Below are 11,171 nucleotides of genomic sequence, written 5' to 3' on the forward strand. Positions count from 1 at the left end.
GCGCATTGTTAGGTGGATGTAGGCTGTGTTTGGTGAATGGAGTCGGATAACTAATTCGAACAATTTGGTAAACGGTACATTTTAATATTTACTTCTAACAGTATGTATTCCATGCATCACAATCCAATCCACTTGGGATGTTAATACAATGAAATACGACTATTCAAGCGTCATTTGTAATCCGGTTTAAATCCAGATCTGCTTTTGCTGCTCAAGGCAACAGCATACGAGCATCACCCTCGCTACTCGAGCGGATAACGCCGACGCTCTCTTCCGGAAGCAAATTTCAAAACCGTCTTTGATTCTCTTGAAAGGCCTCAAAGGCATCAAAAGTCATCTCCAGTCTTCTCGACACGAGACGTTCGAGGGCCCGTGCCGAGTCCGGAATTGCAGTCTCTCGCCATCGACCATAAGATGCTTTGACGTCCACGGGGGACGTTTCCTGGGGGTTTAACGTGACAAGGAGAAGAAGGTTTTGGCACGCCAAACACGATTCGTCTGCACCGACGAGCCTTGCTCAACTGAAGGTCAACGTTTACGCTGTTAGGAAATAAATATAAAAAATGTACCAAATTGTTCGGATTAGTTATCTGACTCCATTAACCAAACACCACCGCACATTCCCAAATAATAAACTAAGTGAATTCCATCGAACTAGCCGAATTAGCCGAATTAGTGTCGCTCTAGTCTTTTCTCGCGATTGTCCTTCTCGATCTCCTATCTTCTCCTATCTTCCTCCTTTCTCCCGCCTTTTTCCCAAGCTGGCGTGTCGGTTCCTCCCATGGGCATGCTGACTCCTCCCATGGGCCTGCCAGAGACTCCCCACGTGGACTCCCTCTCGTCTCCTCGATGTCTGGACCCCGAGCGATTATCAAATCAGTGCCTGGCGTAGTCTTTTCTCGCGATTGTCCCTCTCGATCTCCTATCTTCTCCTATCTTCCTCCTTTCTCCCGCCTTTTTCCCAAGCTGGCGTGTCGGTTCCTCCCATGGGCCTGCTGACTCCTCCCATGGGCCTGCCAGAGACTCCCCACGTGGACTCCCCCTCGTCTCCTCGATGTCTGGACCCCGAGCGATTATCAAATCAGTGCCTGGCGTAGTCTTTTCTCGCGATTGTCCTTCTCGATCTCCTATCTTCTCCTATCTTCCTCCTTTCTCCCGCCTTTTTCCCAAGCTGGCGTGTCGGTTCCTCCCATGGGCATGCTGACTCCTCCCATGGGCGTGCCAGAGACTCCCCACGTGGACTCCCCCTCGTCTCCTCGATGTCTGGACCCCGAGCGATTATCAAATCAGTGCCTGGCGTCCTGCGTCTTGGCCTTCTACGTCAGAGTCCTGTTATCACCAGAACTAAACAAAACATTCACATTCAGCACGGCGTGACCTGTCATTGAACTTAAGTCTTCTCTGCATTTAATAAATGTAACTTGTATAAGATCCTTTATAGTAAAATGTATAAAATCCTTCAACGTCCATTTGGAGACAAAAACGGAGCCGTTGGACCAAGAAACAAAAGGCTCCTTGCCGGGGTCTGGCACAGCAACCTGGGGGGAGCGGCCGGAGAGCGCACACCTGCGCCAATCCTGTACTTCATCCTTTCAGCTCTTTACATTGCCTGTGCCCGACAGCAAAAGTTGCCAAGTATTTTTCTTTGTTGGGTTTTTTTGAAACTTTGTTTGGCCATCTTCTTATTCAGGGACCTCTTGTTTGTATTGACCAACCTCGGTAATCAGATTACAACCTTTATGTCTATTCTTAAGAAACATATCCACATGAACAAGACATGAAAGGTTCTTTGTCAGGATCTGGCTGACCAATCTGGGGAAAGAGGCTGGAGACTGATCGGTCTCCACACCTGTACTGAACACAACATGAAAGTAAGAAGATGCAGCTCTTTATATTGACTGTGCCCGGCAGCAGAAGTTGAAGGTCAGGTTTCTTTCCTGATTTCCGATTTCTTGTTTGGATATTTCGTAGTACTAGGACTACTAATTATTCAAATGTACCGTTTACCAAATTGTTCGAATTAGTTCTCTGACTCCATTGACCAAACTCAACCTACATTCCTGTTCTTTCTCTCTTTCTCTGTTTTCTATCTTTCTCTCTTTCCATCTTCATTTTTATTGTTTTTCTTTGTTCTCCTGCTCTTTTTCTGTCTTTCTCTGTTCTTGCTGTCTTTTTTTCAGTTTTTTTGTCCCTTTATCTCACTCACTCTCTCCCTTTCTTTCTTTGTATGTATTTTCTTTGTCGTTCCTGTAAACAAATTTTTCCACCAGGGTGCCCTGACATTAAACTACAGCACGGTGAGTGAATATCTTTTGCATTAAATGTAATTTGCAGTCAATCGTATAAAATCCTTTATAGTCAAATGTATAAAATCCTTCAAAACCCACCACTAGAATTCGAGCATTTTCAAGGATTTCAAGCCCCCGTACGAACCATGTCTTTCGGCCTGCCGGAAAACTCCGACAAAGGTTTCCTTGAGTGCTGGAGGTTCAAGGGACTCTGTGTTCTCCTGGACGTTTCCGTTTGTGGGCATGAATTCTTGCCCTGGTTTTGGTGTCTTTGAGTGCCAGCGTCTGTCACCCTCCAGACCATCCACAATGGAAGTCTTTCATCATCAAAGGCGACCGCAAAGCGTTTGGCCCGGAGACCTTGCCGCCTTCAGAGCTGTCAAATCCAATGGATGAGTGAAGTCAGTGAAGGCCACGCAATTTTTGAAATCACACTAAAGGCTACCGTCTCGGATGCGTTCGTGACCGTCGGGAACTTCGGAGATGATGATAGCTATGTTTGCGTAGGATGCCTTCAGTGTATACACTCGGTGAACAGCAGGGGTCTCCAACCTTTTCGGGCGTTGAGCTACTTTTTACTACATTTTATTTATAACAGCACCCAGTTTTGTATGCATTTCTAAAATAACTATGTTGTCACTATGTTATTACCAATTTCATTGTTGCAAGTAGAAAAGAAGAAAGAGTGAAAAAGCAAAAGAAAGGACTAGTGAGAGAGAGAGAGAGAGAGAGAGAGAGAGAGAGAGAGAGAGAGAGAGAGAGAGGGTGAGAGACAGTGGGAGAGAAACAGGAAGACAGAGAAAGGGAGAGAGAAAGTGAGATAGAAATAGAGAGGCACAGAGAGCAGCAGAGGAAAATAGAAAAGAGAGAGGGAGAGAAAGAGAGAAAAAGAGAGAGAGAGAGAGGGTTTAAGGGGGAGAAGGAGGGGGAGAGAGACAATGAAAGAGAGAGACAGGAAGACAGAGAAAGGGAGAGAGAAAATGTGATAAAATGAGAGAGCGTGGGTGAGAGAGACACAGAGAGGGACAGAGAGAGAAAGAAAGAGAGAAAGAGAGAGAGACAGGCAGAGAGAAAAAGAGAGAGCGTAGGTGAGAGAAACACAGAGAGTGACAGAGCAAGAAAGAGAGAGAGGGAGAGAGAGGGAGGGTGAGAGAGACAATGAGAAAGACAGACAGGAAGACAGAGAAAGGGAGAGAGAAAGTGAGATAGAAAGAGAGAGCGTGGGTGAGAGCGACCCAGGGAGCGAAAGAGAAAGAGAGAGAGCGTTGGTGAGAGAGAGAGACAGGAAGAAAGGGAAAGGGTGAGAGAATGTGAGATAGTAAGACAGAGAAAGGGAGAGAGAAAGGGAGATAGAAAGAGAGAGCGTGGTTGAGAGCGACCCAGGGAGCGAAAGAGAAAGGGAGAGAGCGTGGGTGAGAGAGACAGACAGGAAGAAAGAGAAAGGGTGAGAGAATGTGAGATAGAAAGACAGAGAAAGGGAGAGAGAAAGGGAGATAGAAATACAGAGAATGGGAGGGAGAGACACAGAGAGAGAGAGCATGGGTGAGAGAGACAGACAGAGCGAGAGAGAGAGAGAGAGCATGGGTGAGAGAGACAGAGAGAGACAGACAGAGACAGACAGACAGACAGACAGAGACAGAGAGAGAGAGACAGACAGACGGACAGACACAGACAGAGAGACAGACACAGACAGAGAGACAGACACAGACAGAGAGACAGAGAGACAGAGAGACAGAGAGAGAAAGCACATTCTAACAGGGTGTAAAATTATTACTTAGATATGTAGAATTTGAACAAATTGGCACGGAAAAATTTACATTCAATGAGTTTAATCGCATCATGAAACGAAGCTTGTTATCGTTTATCAAATGTTTAAAGAAAACGAAACAATTTTCTAACTCTCTGGCCGCAACCTCTCGCACCGCAGACACAAAATTGAGCGTGCTGAAGGATTTCATACATTTTACTATAAAGGATTTGATACGATTGAACACAGGTTACATTTATAGAGTGCAATGTGGCGGCTTTCATTGGCATGCCCATGGGAGGAGCCGGCACACCAGCTTGCTGAAAAAAAACATGGGCTGGGGAGAAGCAGAAGATTGAGAGAAGAGGCTTGACGGAGACTCGCGCGACAATAATTTGGCTAATTCGATGGGGTTCACTTAGTTGAATTGTTAAATTAAATCTGCCTTGTGTGGAAATGCCGGTCTCTTGTTCATCTTTCCATCAAGAAATGAGCGTGCATTGTTATGTGAATGTAGGTTGTTTTTGGTTAATGGAGTCAGATAACTAATTCGAACAATTTGGTAAACGGTTCATTTTAACAACTAATTCCTAACAGCGCGCGTCAGCAAAAAGAGACAAAATCATATTTTATTGAGGTTAAATAATTGTAGACACTAAATCGTTCAAGTACTTCTTGAGAGAAAATTCGAGGCGCAGACATAAAATGTCGCCAGCCGATTCATCAAAGATGATCTACATAAGTCAAGAGGATTCCTTCCCGGGAGGGATCGTCTTTGTCTCCATCATCTGAGGTCCGCTCGCAGTCTGGAAGAAGAAAGCCGAGTCGACTGGAAGATTCGAGGGTGCGTTCGTTTTCTATTCATATTCATGTTGGCTTTTTCAAACGTGAAGTAACACCCGGAGGATTATGGCAGCGACGCTTCTTCACGCTCCGGTTTTTAGGTCGGCATTTTTAGATGCTTGAGTACTGCGGCAACGGCGGCAACGGCGGCAACGACTCAGGCCATGAAAATTGAATGCTACACGTTTGCTATTTTTAATATGTCATGATTACTGATTCGGGGAACCTGCCGCGGGACCTGATTGGCTGTTGGACTCTTTTTAAACTCCCGTCTTCCGGAAGGAACCTGAAGGATTTTATACATTTGACTATAAAGGATTTCATACGATTAAATACAAGTTACATTTATTGAGTGCAATGAGGATTTTCACCGAGTAGGCTTAAGTTCAATGAGCAGTGAAAGTTCAGAGCACCCTGGTCTGGTAGGAAGTTTACAGGAATGGCGGGAACGGGACGTGAGGCTGATAAGATAATCAGGCAGAGGGGCCCTGATGACGGAGGACGACAGGCATTGTTTTGATAAACGCTCTCCATTGTTTTGAGGAACCACGGACATCGGGATGCTCTTCTCCGAGGTGGTGGAGCCTGGGGGGCTTGATTGGCACGCCCATGGGAGGAGTCGGCACACCATCTTGCGGAGAGGCATGGGCCGAGAGAAAAAAGGTAGAGGACTTCAAAGAAGGCTTGCCAGAGACTCCGACGACACTAATTCGACTAATTCGGCTATTTTCGATGGAGTACACTTAGGTAAATTAATAATTAAATTAAATCTGCCCTTGTGTGAAAATGTTGGCTTTTCTTGTTCAACTTTTCCTTCAAGAAACGAGCGCGCATTGTTGGGTGAATGTAGGTTGTGTATGGTTAATGGAGTCAGACAACTAATTCGAACAATTTGGTGAACGGTACAATTTAATATTTAAAACCTAACAATCCCGTCAAACCGTCTGCAAACCTATGCTCTCAGCTAGGCAAGCTTTTGTACACTATCCTGCCCTGTTTTCCTGCCTGATACCTGTTGCCAACCTTTTTCTGGACCCGTTTCTGCTTTTACTCACCCCTCCCTGCTATCGACTGGTTTTGCCCCGTTTCCTGCCTGATACCTGTTGCCGACCTCTTTTCTGGACTCGTTTCTGCTTTTGCTCCCCCGTCCCGGCCATCGACCTGTTTTGCCCTGTTTCCTGCCTGATACCTGTTGCCGACCTGTTTCTGGACCCGTTTCTGCTTTTGCTCCTCCGTCCCGGCCATTAACCTGTATTGCCCTGTATCCTGCCTGATACCTGTTGCCGACCTTTTTTCTAGACCAGTTTCTGTTTTGCTCCGCCGTCCCGGCCTTCGACCGGTTTTGCCGTGTTTCCTGCCTGATACCTGTTGCCGACCTCTTTTCTGGACGCGTTACTGCCTTTGCTCCTCCATCCCGGCCAACGGCCTGTTTTGCCCTGTTTCCTGCCTGATACCTGTTGCCGACCTTTTTTCTAGAGCAGTTTCTGTTTTGCTCCGCCGTCCCGGCCTTCGACCGGTTTTGCCGTGTTTCCTGCCTGATACCTGTTGCCGACCTCTTTTCTGGACGCGTTACTGCCTTTGCTCCTCCATCCCGGCCAACGGCCTGTTTTGCCCTGTTTCCTGCCTGATACCTGTTGCCGACCTTTTTCTGGACCCGTTTCTGCTTTTGCTCCCCCGTCCCGGCCATCGAACTGTTTTCTCGCTGTCAACGACTACCCTCGCTCGCTCGAACGATCGGGGCTGTGGATCGAGATGGCCTTAAATCCAAAAGTTCAAAACCCAGGGTCAATAGAAGAACGTGGAGACAAAATGTCATGGTTTGGTGCAGCAGGGGCGTGACTAGGGGTTGGGGTAGGGGTGATCAGTGCCCACTCATGCACACGTTCTGCCCACCTAAAGAAGACTAGATCTAATGGTAAGAGCAGTCTGTTTTTGTCTTTTTGTCACTCTCTCTGGCTCTCTAAAATTAGTCAGCCATTCTAGGAAGGCCTTGTTTCATTTATTTTTTTCTTACAATTCATTTTTTTTCCAATAAAACAACCTCCACGTAACTCCTTAACTCTCGGGTTTTTACCAACGGGGAGAAAATGTCAGGACCAGAACGGAAACAGGACCCACTCGCGTAACGTTTCTCACAGTTTTATTGGACGCGGGGAGCAGGTCGCTCTGAATTGGGACCTCCGTGGCAACCAATGGCGGTGTCGGAAACGGAAAAAAACGGGTCAGTAGCCGGGATAGAAGAGCAAAAATGTGATTGGGATCGGAAACCAGTCGAAAACCAGGAGAGGAGAGTAGACGTGGTCGAGATAAAAAACAGATCGTTATTCGGGACGGGAGAACAGACGTGGTCGAGATCAAAACAGGTCGTAATTCGGAACGGGCGAGCAGACGTGGTCGAGATCAAAACAGATCGTAGCGGGAGACAAACAGCAAAAAATGGGACAGGTGAAAAACGGCTTGCCGTGCAAAAACAGATTCGCCGACGGACCGACCAAAGGGGACTGACAGGACAGAGATTAAATACTGACAGGGAGCCAATTTGTCAACAAGCTGCAGCTGGCGCCACACGGGCACAGGGCCAATTGGGCGCCATGGCAATCGGGACAGAAAAAACGAATCCCTTCATCAATCTTTTCTGACTTGTGTGATTCTTAAGGTTTCTCCGTTTTCCTCATGCTTTTTGAGTTTTTCCTTGCCTTCATGTTGGTTTTGGATCAGGTGATTCTGTCATAATAGTCTGTAGTCTGTACAGCCCTTTGAGACTCCTTGTCATTAAGGGCGTCAAGTCAACATGACTTGACTGGACTTGACTGAGGTTTTTGAGTTTTTCCTTGCCCTCATGTCGGTTTTAGATCAGGGGATGGTGTCATAATAGTCTGTAGTTTGATAGAATCTGTGGTCTGTGCAGCCCTTTGAGACTCCTTGTAATCAAGGGCTTCACAAATAAACATGACTTAACTTGACATGTTTTTGAGTTTTCCCTTGCCCTCATGAAGGTTTTAGATCAGGGGATGCTGTCATAATAGTCTGTAGTCTGTATAGCCCTTCGAGACTCCTTGTCATTAAAGGCGTCACAAATGAACATGACTAGACTTGATTAGACTGAGGTTTTTGAGTTTTTCCTTGCCCTCATGTCGGTTTTAGATCAGGGGATGGTGTCATAATAGTCTGTAGTCTGTATAGCCCTTTGAGACTCCTTTTGATTAAGGGCCATACAAATAAACAGGACTTGACTTGACTGAGATTTTTGAGTTTTTCCTTGCCCTCATGTAGGTTTTAGATCAGGGGATGGTGTCTTAATAGTCTGTAGTTTGTTATAGTCTGTAGTCTGTGCAGCCCTTTGAGACTCTTTGTGATTAAGGGACAAACAAATAATCATGACTTGACTTGAGGTTTTTGAGTTTTTCCTTGCCCTCATGTCGGTTTTAGATCAGGGGATGCTGTCATAATAGTCTGTAGTTTGATAGAATCTGTGGTCTGTGCAGCCTTTTGAGACTCCTTGTGATCAAGGGCTATACAAATAAACATGACTTAACTTTACACGTTTTTGAGTTTTCCCTTGCCCTCATGAAGGTTTTAGATCAGGGGATGCTGTCATAATAGGCTGTAGTTTGCAATAATCTGTGATCTGTGCAGCCCTTCGAGACTGACTTGACTTGTTGACTTTAATGCAGTGGCGCTAACCAAAGGCTAACGCGTAGCATTCCCCGCGGCCTTCGACTTTTCCCTGGTCAATCTCGGCAAAAAAAAAAATTTTTTTTTGGTAGTCCTTGAATGCAAAAGCCGCTTTAGACACGGAGAAAAAAAATAAAGAAAAAAAATGAATGAGTGATGTTTTTCTTAGGAGCGGCGAGCATCCTCCTTTTTAACGAGCGCTAACACTCAAAGCACAAAAGTGTCTCTCCGAAGAGGAATCGGGCTCATTAGTCGGGGTAAACAGTGGGGAGCGCTTGTCGAAAGCAGATTTCCCGACGTTGGACGGAAAGAGAGAGGGATAGATGGAAAGACACAAAGAGAGAGAGAGAGAGGTTGAATGGGAGAGAGACTCAGAAAAGAAAGAGAACAATAGAGGAAAACATGAGAGAAAAGGGGGCAGATAGAATTTCGAAAAGGGGAGGAAGAAACATAAATGAGAGAGAAAGAGAGGAAGAAAGAGAAAAATGAAAAAGGGACTACAGACAGACAGACAGAAAGACCGATGGACGGAAACAGACAGATATACAGAAAGAAAGAAAGAAAGAAAGAAAGAAGATAAAAAAGAAAAGAGAAAAGAAAAAAAAGAAAAAAAAGAAAAAAAAGATAGAAAAAAGACAGAAAAAAGAAAAAAAAGAAAAAAGAACGAAAGAAAGAAAGAAAAAGGAAAGAAAGAAAGAAAAAAGAAAAGAAAGAAAGAAAAAAAAGAGAGAAAGAAAGAACGAAAGAAAGAACGAAAGAAAGAAAAAAGAAGGAAATAAAAAAGAAAGAAAGAAATAAAGAAAAAAAGAAAAAATTAAGAAAAAAAGAAGAAAGAAAAGAAAAAAAGAAAAAAGAGAAAAGGAAAAAAGAAAAAAAGAGAAAAAAGAAAAAAAGAAGAAAGAAAGAAAAAGGGAAAGAAAGAAAGAAAAAAGGAAAGAAAGAAAAAAAGGAAAAAAGAAAGAAAGACAGAAAGAAAGAACGAAAGCAAGAACAAAAGAAGGAAAGAAAAAAGTAAAAAAAGAGAAAAAGAAATAAAGAGATAAAGAAAAGAAAGAAAGGAAAAAACAAATGAGGAAAAAAAACAAAGAAAGAAAAAAAGAAAGACAGAAAGACAGAAAGACAGAAAGAGAATAAAATAAATCCATAGTGTCTTTGTGAGTGGTGCATAGATTTGTCGACATCTCATAAACATATCTCAAACTGCGGCTCAGTTTTCTCTTGCACTTCTCTCAGCATTGACTCATCACGGTTTGAAATAAGACCCTTGGAAGGCCTGTGTCTGGCCCCCGGGCCGCATGATTGACCCCATGATCTACGAAATAGTGGAATAAAAGAAAAAAAAAAAGAGGAAAAGGAACAAACGAGAGGGGAATTTGAAGAAAATGAAGAGAATTCTGTGTTCTTGTATTAAAGATCATTTTCATTAAAACATGATAATAACACTAGCATTACATTTTGGATGACGTCCTTCGTGACGTCACTTCCGGTTTCGTTATCTTCTAGTGTCATTTGACTGCGGATGTTGTCTTCAAAAAGGCCAGAGAGTTAATGTTGTTTTTCAACGAACTTACACTTTAAAGTCCTTTTCTGTTTGTTTATAAATATTTTAGGGAAGATTTAAAGATAAACACTCATTTTGGAATCTCAGTTATAACCCATTAGCCCCGCCTACTGAGCTGTGATTGGTAGTCCTATTTACGCCCAAATTTTTCTAAAAAATTTGGAAATAAAAAACTTTTTTTAATAACTCCATAGTTATTTATGTAAAAGATAAGATAATAAAAATAAACTATTGGAGCGGATGTAAAACTAAACTTATAATAAAATTAAATATTTCATAGATTTGAACGAATAGTAAGTACGTATCCATTTTACATCATCCGGGTTATTTCGCTCAATATGACCTATTTTGACAGACTCTGAAGTCAAAATCAATCTGGATCGAAAGGGCCTTAAATCCAAAAGTTTGGCTCCACTTTTCGAGTGTGAAGTCAAGTTTAGGGATTAGAAGTCATCTATCTCAGTTTACGGCCATGTCTGATCCTGTCTGACCGTTCACAGCCCCAAGTGCAACACGATCCATTTGCCAACTTCACTCCAGAAGAATTTAGGCTGCTTTTTACTGTCCTCTAGTGTTCACAAAGTGGTACTACAACAGTAAAAACGGATTAAATAAACAGTGGCGTTGCATATTGAAAATCCCGTTATAGTCGGAGGGATTAAAAAAAAAAGTGATGCCAATGAGCACCTAAAGACAGATTTCAAAAACACATCGATTTACAAATTTATCTTTTTAGACAGAAAGGAAAATTTAAATGTTTTTGTCACTTATAAACAAATCCAGTCGGATAAATTGGCCGGAGATGAAAGAAGGCTCGGTTGACTCAGCTCAGGTGGGTTGGAAGAAGATTTCGATCTGGTCAAAATGATGGGCAAGAAAAAAAATGTCTACTTTTCTAACATCTATGTGGCGATTGGATTGATAACTCTTACATATTCAAATCGAGCTGAGAACCACAGATTTATAGCCCCACCTGCTGGAGATGAAAGAGGGCTTGGTTTACTCAGCTCAAGTGGGTTGGAAGGAGATTTGATTTTTTGTTAAAATTATGCTGGTA

This window comes from Urocampus carinirostris, chromosome 9, assembly GCF_059441175.1.
Source record: "Urocampus carinirostris isolate Australia breed hairy pipefish chromosome 9, RoL_Ucar_1.0, whole genome shotgun sequence".
NCBI lineage: Eukaryota > Metazoa > Chordata > Actinopteri > Syngnathiformes > Syngnathidae > Urocampus > Urocampus carinirostris.